The 8,518-nt window shown below is 42.7% G+C and overlaps 1 long non-coding RNA gene across 1 annotated transcript; it reads left to right on the top strand.

Annotated features, from left to right (window-relative positions):
• The first annotated feature begins 232 nt into the window (after positions 1 to 232).
• Positions 233 to 1,059, top strand: LOC128743879 (uncharacterized). Its single transcript, XR_008412330.1, has 3 exons — positions 233 to 478; positions 541 to 586; positions 643 to 1,059. It is a non-coding gene; the product is annotated as an uncharacterized LOC128743879 (long non-coding RNA).
• Positions 1,060 to 8,518: the final 7,459 nt, after the last annotated feature.

Raw genomic sequence — 8,518 nt, 5'->3', positions numbered from 1 at the left:
CCAAAGGCTGAGCTCTCCGGTAATATCAATAATGTCACTGTTGCGCATGCCCTTCGTGCAACGCTGCACCTACTCGTATCTCATTGGCAACGCGGCACTTCACCGTGCTACGACCGTCATACTCTCGGAACGATAGAACTGTCAATTGCGACAGCTGCGTAAAACTGCAAATCGCGGTCATCGAACTAAAACGTCTTGTCATCGAAAAAAATTGTTTACGTGCCTACAAGTGATTGGAAATCTAATTTAAAATTTCACTCTGCTGATTTCAAAACCATATAAAAGTTATACTTAAACTAAAAAGTTCTTACGTGTTAATATTTACAACCTATTTACAATTTATGCTTCATCTAAAGTCTATTAAAGTTTTAATTAAGTGAGTTAAACTTAAATCTGAAAATGTACAATCTATATGTTAGAGTAAGGATTTCTGCTCAAGAAAAAGCTAATAGCTTACCCAGTCTATATTTTCTCATACGTAAGTAATTATATGCCAATTAAAAATGTTTCTTCAACTAAGTGCTTCGCTTACGAATCTAGATGTTGGAATGATCTAAGTCCTGTAAACATTAGAAAGCGCACAAACGTAAGTTTACAAATACCCTGTAATTATATAAAAATAATAACAATCCAATATTGCAGGAAAATTTTAATCGCGTAACGCGAAATATACGAGGTTTAAAATTTTGGAAAAACTGTTTTCTTATTGCATCCGCAACAGCCACTGTCTTCCACAAGCCAGTCCGCATTTTCTCATGTATAATTAGATTGCAAATAAGAGTTACGTACTGATATGTATCCAACAAAATCGTATTCGACGCGCAAAAGCCGCTTATCGGTACCATTTTGGAATAATTTTGAGCGATGCACTTATATAGGTATTTTAATACGATAAAATCCGATTAAGCGCGACCAGCTACATGCAGCTATACAATTTTGTGCTGAAAATCGTATATTTGTCAGCTACTAGCATTATAAACGATAGAATATCAACTTGTGCACACTTTATTAGACTTTATTTACGAATGCGAATTTGTTAAGAGATATTTATGATAATTTTCGAACATTGATATACGAGTTGCTGGCTGGGAAGCCCCACGAACATATGAGACTTTTTAATGATTGTACTACCCAGGTAACCAATAAGCATTACCAATGCCATTCAAATGCAATACGCTAAGCATTTACGTCACCTTAAATACCACTTAAAAACTACTTTGGAAAAATATACGGCTGCTTTAGTGCTAATCCTCTTATAGTGCTGACAATGCTTATTTGCAGCTAGTTACCGACAAGAAGAATTTGAATAGAGTTGTGGATGCCAGTTTAATGGAGTTTAGCAGTCAAAACAGTCAACGTGCAATATAAAATGCCAGATATGTTAATAAGCGACAAATTTACTCCTTCTGTTAATGCTTATTGGTTACCTGGATACTTCTTTCCATACACGCAACAGAGCTCATAACTCCCTGACAAGTACTGGTGTTGGCATCACTGGTTTGTTACAGGTTATATTCGTCAGGCGAAACACGTTAAATCAGCTTTCGTTCGCTTCCGAGTTTTGACAGTTGTTTCTCACCAGCCCATCTGTTTCGAAAAAATGTGAAACAGCACCAGATGATGATCAGCATGCTGACAGCATTGATATTCAAGTAAGATAGTGTCGATGATTCGCATCTAGTTGCAGAATATCTGTTGTGCAAGATAATGCAACTTGAATACAATGGGCACAACAGTGTCACCACTTGTTTAGTAGGTTCATGAGGTTTGTTATACTCCCCCATCGTAAAGTACCATCCAATGCGAGTAAGTATAACAACAAACGTTTCATCACAGTGCTTCAAACTATCTAATGTGACGAACTAGTCAGATATCTCGCTATCCTGATGTGGAACTGTTGGAATTCGTTTAACTGAATCACGCACTGCCTTGAAGATTATAAACAGATGGTATGTTTGCAACTTGAATTTTCGAACTTAATTGAGAATAAAAGCATTTGATCCATTGTCAACAAAGATTTCCTGCGTGAGCTCAGCTTGCGGAATAGAATGCGGGAGGAAATTTAGTATGCAAAGTCGAAAAGAGACTCGATAATTATTACAGTAGAGATGATGGCCTTCTTTGTCTCTCCAATCAATAGTAAGATAGGTGATACGTCATAACAGTGGAGAATATAAATTTCGATAATTTTGCTATAATATAATTTTGGCCGATGAGACAGGTCACTAATGCAAGTTCACACTCAGTGAGACTGAGTAGTTAGGTGCAGTTAGGTTTAGCTTAATTATAGCATATTTGTAGCCTGTAATGTATTCCGTTACTGATTGCTGACTCGATCAGATGTAAAATAAAGTTCTCTAATAGTTAATAAAGTGAGTCGAAGTTCGTCACAACCATAGGTTTTCATCAACTTATACCTTCAAGATATGATCCAATAGTTTGAACAGTAAAGGTTTTCGGTCACGACTTTCAAAAATTCAGCGGATACATTGTCGTAATTCATAATCAGATTTCGTTTTCTACAATGGTGGACAAACTCAATGTATTTAAAATCAACCATGACAAGATTCATGCTTAATTCTTAATCCTAATGGGCCAACCAGGTCAAGCCAAAAAATCATATTTTTTTTCGCGTGATACTTCTGGTGAAGCGCGAAGACAGCAACGAAATGATATTTTACGGCTGTCCATTCGGCCGGGTACTTCTTTACCATTCGACCGGTTACTGTGATCTTCTGACCTAAGGCACGGATCGATGAGACCACCTTGCTCTCGGACTTGCTTTTCAGCAGCTGCAGCACTTTACGGTCACGTAGCACTATCGGGCAGCCGGCACCATGCTTCCGGTCGACGCTCTCACCTTTCTCCAGATAGTAGAGGATGTTCAGACGAACACGGAGTGCCTCCCGCAGTGAAACTTCTATGCTGCGGGATGCAGTTGGCAGTAGGAACAAAGCATCAAGCGTAGTTACTTAACTGTTTTCACCATGGCTGCCGCAAATCAACTGATAACGTTGTCAAATTTTTTGTAGCAACATAACAGTGGTGCTACGATTAACGAGGTGGATTCACTACCATAATGACAAATTGTTAATTTCATTCCATATTTTTAATACATACGTAACGAACAAGCTTATGCGCTTTTAAGCAGTCGTTCATTCTATTTGTTGCTGGGCTATTCATTACCAACTTTCCAGACGTCGCTGAAACCGCAAGTCGTTTTCGACATAGTCGAGGGCTTTGTGAGGGAGGCAAGACGAAAAACCCGGTTCGTACGTAATCTGCTTTAGCTGGTCTTGATCCAGCTTGAAAATCTATAAATAACGCGCTTTGCCACAATAGTTGCAGTAGTCGAACACGTCACTCTTTTTGTAGATAACAAAAATAAATTCTTCCATTCACTCCTCCGGTAACCTCATTTCTTTTTAGAAATAACCCGGCTTCTCAGCATTTTCAGAAGGGGATCTTATCACAAATGAGCGCGAGGTGGTCGACAGGTGTAAGTAGTTCTTCGATGAGCATCTCAACGGTAAAATAACAGAAGGAGACGCAACGGAAGTTAACCTAGGAGTGCCTACAAACGATACGATAGCACGAAAGCGTGCCAGCTCACGATCTCGAGGAGATCCGGTGAGCTACTGGAAAAGACCGACTCCTGGCAGAACCCTACAAAAATGGCCCAGAATCCCTAGCAACGGAACTTCACTGCATAATTTCCAGGATTTGGGAGGAGGAGAAACTACCGGAGGAGTGGATGGAAGGTGTGGTTTGTCCCAACTACAGAAAGAGCGATCGGCTGGATTGCTGTAATTACCGCGGCATTGCACTGGTCAACGCCGCCTACAAGGTGCTCTCCCAGATTTGGTTACGTCGTCTATTCCCAATACCAAGAGAATTCGTAGGGCAGTATCAGGCGAGCTTTATGGTGGCCCGTGTTACTTAAATTTCTACGCTCCGACAAATTCTCCAGAAATGCCGGGAGAGCAACGTGCTCACACATCATATTTTCGTGGAGTTCAGAGTAGCATACGATACAGTTGAACGCAAATAGCTATGGCAGATAATGCATGTGTACGGTTTTCCGGACAAACTGCGTTTCGGAGGCACTCTCAAGTTTTTTCGAATTGCACAGAAGGTTGCGGCAAGGGATGGACTGTTCTGTATGTTCTTCAATATCGCTATTGAACGTGTGATCCGGGCATCAAAACGAGAGGAACGATCTTCCGCAAGAGTAGCCAACTCCTAGCCTTTGCAGACGTCCTCGACATCATTACTGCAAACCATGGGACGGCGGAGGCAATCTACGCCAGACTAAAAACGGAGGGTTAGAGGACACAAATCAATGCGTCGAAAACTTAATCATGGTAGGAATAGGCTCCGTAGAAAACAACGTGTGCCTCCCACAGACAGTGACTGTTGACGGTGATGTACTGAAAGTGGTTGATGAATAATTAATAATACGAGTAAGGAGACTCAACGACACATCAATCGCGCCTATTTCTCCATCTGCAAGAGGCTTCGATCAAGGTGCATACGCCGCCGCACAAAAGCTGACAATGTACTACACGGTAATCAGACCGGTAGTCCTCAACGGACTTGAGACAATAACTTTTCTTACGGAAGACATAAGACATACGGCACCAGCCGTATTTGAACGAAAGGTGTTACGGACCATTTTTGGCGGAGTATAAACTGATAGCGAAGAGTGGCGTAGGCGTATGAACCGCGAGTTGCTGGCACTACTTGGAGAGATTCCCCTCGTATACCTGGCAAAAGTTGGGAGACTACGGTGGGCCGGCCACTTTGTAAGGATGCCGAATGACTGCGCAGTGAAATCCGTTCTTTTCAAGAACCCCATCGGCACCAGGAATAAAGAGACCCAACGTGCTAGATAGCTCGACCAGGTTGAAACCGACTTGCGTGTGTCGAGGTATTCTTGATACGGCAAGAGCCATCCCGGCTCGCGGCTGGTAAATGTCGTTTGCGGGAACACTCAGCGTTTTTTGTACAACTTTACTGGTAGGCGATCCTTACCGGCTGCTTTGTTGATCTTCAGCAATCCGATTTCTCGTTTAACCTCTTGGGTAACAGATGCTGGTACACATTTTAGACCAGATATTCGAGATGATCTCTCAATTATCTTATCAAATTCAAAAAAACTTCAAAATAGGATTCAATGGACTTTGCTGCGGATCCGTCTGTATCATCTTGTTAAGGTTTGTAACCGCAATAACTTGGGTACTTTCAAAGCATCGTAAATTTAGAAATATATCAGCAAGCAGAGGCGTGTGTCTATACTCTTAAGTGAGTTTATCTGTAATTTCTGTGGTAAGATTTAGCTATGATTTACAGACACGTCTCACGCTTCCGCATAAGAATGTTCGTTTTGGCTGGGTACTTCTTCACCGTTTGGCCGGTTGTTCCAAGCTCCTGGCCCAAGGCGCCGAACGATGAAGCCACCTTGTTCTCGGGCTTCCTTTTCGACTGCTAAAGCACTTTACGGTCTCGTAGCACCGCGTGCATTATCTGCTATAGCTCCTTGTGCTCGACTGGATCGTATGCTGCCCAGAAATCCACGAAAATATAATGCAAACGGCGTTAACCAGCATAATTTCGGAGTAATTAAAGCAATCGAGGCGATCGCACTTTTTGTAGATGGAACTACCTTCCACTCACTCCTCCGATACATCCTCTCGTTGATCGACTTCCAGTTCATCACACGATCCTGCGTTCTGCCCATCGTATCACTACAAAGTCCGATCACAGCTTGTTGGTCGCTCTACCACTCTGGTAGAATTGGGCATTCCAACACCGATTTTCTCCACGCCTGCGCGACCGATCTCCTGCTGAACTTTTTGTGGCTCTCGCTGTTCGAGCAGCACTTCAGCAATCCGTAGTTCCAGAAACCAATCATCCAATCCATGTCCATATTTTATCCATGCTGGATCGAATTTTCTATATTGTTCGTAGTAGGGTAGGTTTAGATGGGTGCCTTACTATAGGTTCAAATCGGTTAATTCTCACAAATTTTTCAAAAATATGTCCTTAACAGAATGGACACTCTACTGAATACCATTGGCAACAATCTCAATTGTGCCGCTGACTGTAATACTGCATGTTTCGACTTTGTCGCCGGCACCGACGGCGCGCCGTTGTCAACGTATACGACCACGTGCATGCGTGCGTTGATGTGTTGCAACACTGCACTACATATCAGCCTGCCGGCTGCCATTGCTGAGGTGTAAAAAGTACAGTTGAACATTTTTCGCTCTGAATCATCACGTAACAGTATTCCAGCATATATCCTCCCAGCAGTCATAACCGCGGCCGTTTCATATCTCCAAAGGACTTCAAATATCAAAGGAAAATTTTACATGCGAAAGCGCGCCCGATGCGGTGGTCACTTTTGACGTTAATAATCAGATTTGACAAACCTGGATGGATGGAAATTCTCTGCAAAGAGAGTCCGGACAACCATCAACTTAGTAAGCATTCGGTGCTTATTCGTAGAAAAGCAAACCGCTTAAAATGATTATATATAAAATACGCTCTGGCAGTCCGACACATTGCCAAGCACCGTACGTGCATCGGGGATCTGTGCATAAAACATATTTTTATAAAAAGTTTTGCATGGATGTAGGGTACGAGAATCAGATATGATTTCTATGCCTGTTTCTAACAATCTCCGGTGCAGAATAGGATGGTGAAATTCGATCGAGGACAAGAGTGGTACAGCAAAAGTTTTTTGAGTACCTACACCGGTGTCGGTGGTGTGTACCATTTTCGGACGCAAATTTAGACAGTCCGGAATCGGTGCGTGCACACACGACAGATTGTTGATTTATTACTCTCGCTGAATGACAGCCAGTGTGATCAGTATACAATCGGATTGAGTGAAAATTAAATAATTGAATTCTTTCAACCACTTTTCCGTTACCAGTGAATGGTGAAACTTTTCATTTTGAACTTGTTTAGTGCGCAAAATTTTGAAAACTCGCAAATTAAAGTTGCAAATATTATTATCTTTATCATAACCGTCGTGTCAGCAACAGCAGGAATGTGCCGTAATACCTTCCGTCTACGACAGTGTTAGCATTCACAAGCACCTCGTGCTTCTGGAAGAATTTAAACGCTCCGAGGCAGCTGTTCCGAGCAGCTGAAACTATTTCAAGCAGGAAAGTTATTCGAGCACGAATAAATCACATTATCGGACTGCTATCTAACTACCCGCCACCCACGAAGTTTGCTGGGGGGAATTGGTTGGTAGTTGACAGTGTTCCCAAATGGTATCTCATCTCGCCTATTTCCCAGCGCCAGCTGACTAACTATAAGATCACACCGAGGCTAGTTTACAAGTCTGAAAGGGTTTTCGTTGCCTAGCCAATCCAGCCGCCGCTCTAAACAGATTACCGTGGCAGTTTGATGAAGTGTGAAAATTGCTCAGACAGCGCAGCTCTCGTCCCGGCACTTATTCACCCTGCCACGGGCTTATGTTGTTGATGGAATTGTTTATTTCCGCCCATGGAAGGTTTCCCCGTGGAAGGAGCTGTTAAGCTGCATTTGCCACTAAACTACGGATGTTACTTCCCAATACGGCGTGGCGGCGGTGATACAATGGATGCGAGTGACGTGATGCAGACTTTTCGGTGGATCCTCCAACACGTGTGTTCAGCAGCTAAGAAACAAAGCGCTCGTACAATCACGTGAGAGGAGCGCACCACGAGACGCACTATGCAACAACACACAGAATAGATACCGAAATGCATTCACACGAAGACCGCTCCGGTTAATGTTTATGTCACCGGGATACGACCGGCGCACGGGGGTTGGCGGTGCCGACAAACTTTGTCTGGGTATGACTTGGAGTGTGAATGGGTGATGTTTGCACACCGACTAAATCGTCTTATACCAAAGTTAGTGTTCCATGAAATTGCACCTTGACAGCCAACTGTAAATGGCTGCGATGGCATGTTGTTCGTAGTAGACCCGGGCGGAGACTCACTGCATCATCATCATCGTTGCAGCTAGCATCGTCGTCGTACCACGCACACGGGTAAAGTTTGTCGGTGGTTTGGTCTGTGGCCAACCCATAAACTTCGGGCGGATTTGTGCAGCTCGAAGGCATCAGCTCACGTTCTAATAGTGTTTATTTGTGGCTCGTTTTCGATTTCGATGGTTGTAATCGTTATTGAGCAGATGGAAAACAACAACAACAACCAGTTGCAGACGTTTCGAGATGTGATAGAACAAAACTTTTATCATGTCAACATGATTATGACCAAATTTGTATGCTTTTTAGCATTACATGGTTAAACAAACACAGCAACTTTTTTGAAATTCTCGGCAACCATCCATTGTGAAGAGTTGCTAATGTGTAAAGTTAACAGCTTTAAAACATGCAACTATTACAATAACAGGACGCGTTGACTTATTTAATTGGATCTGTCAGTTTACCAGACGAAATCAGGATGACTAAAGTATCTACCACGAAGACACATATCACAGTAAGGCAAAAAAG

Source organism: Sabethes cyaneus, chromosome 3 (assembly GCF_943734655.1).
Source record: "Sabethes cyaneus chromosome 3, idSabCyanKW18_F2, whole genome shotgun sequence".
In the NCBI taxonomy this organism is placed as follows: Eukaryota; Metazoa; Arthropoda; class Insecta; order Diptera; family Culicidae; genus Sabethes; species Sabethes cyaneus.
This window is presented reverse-complemented; position numbering and strand designations above follow the sequence as displayed.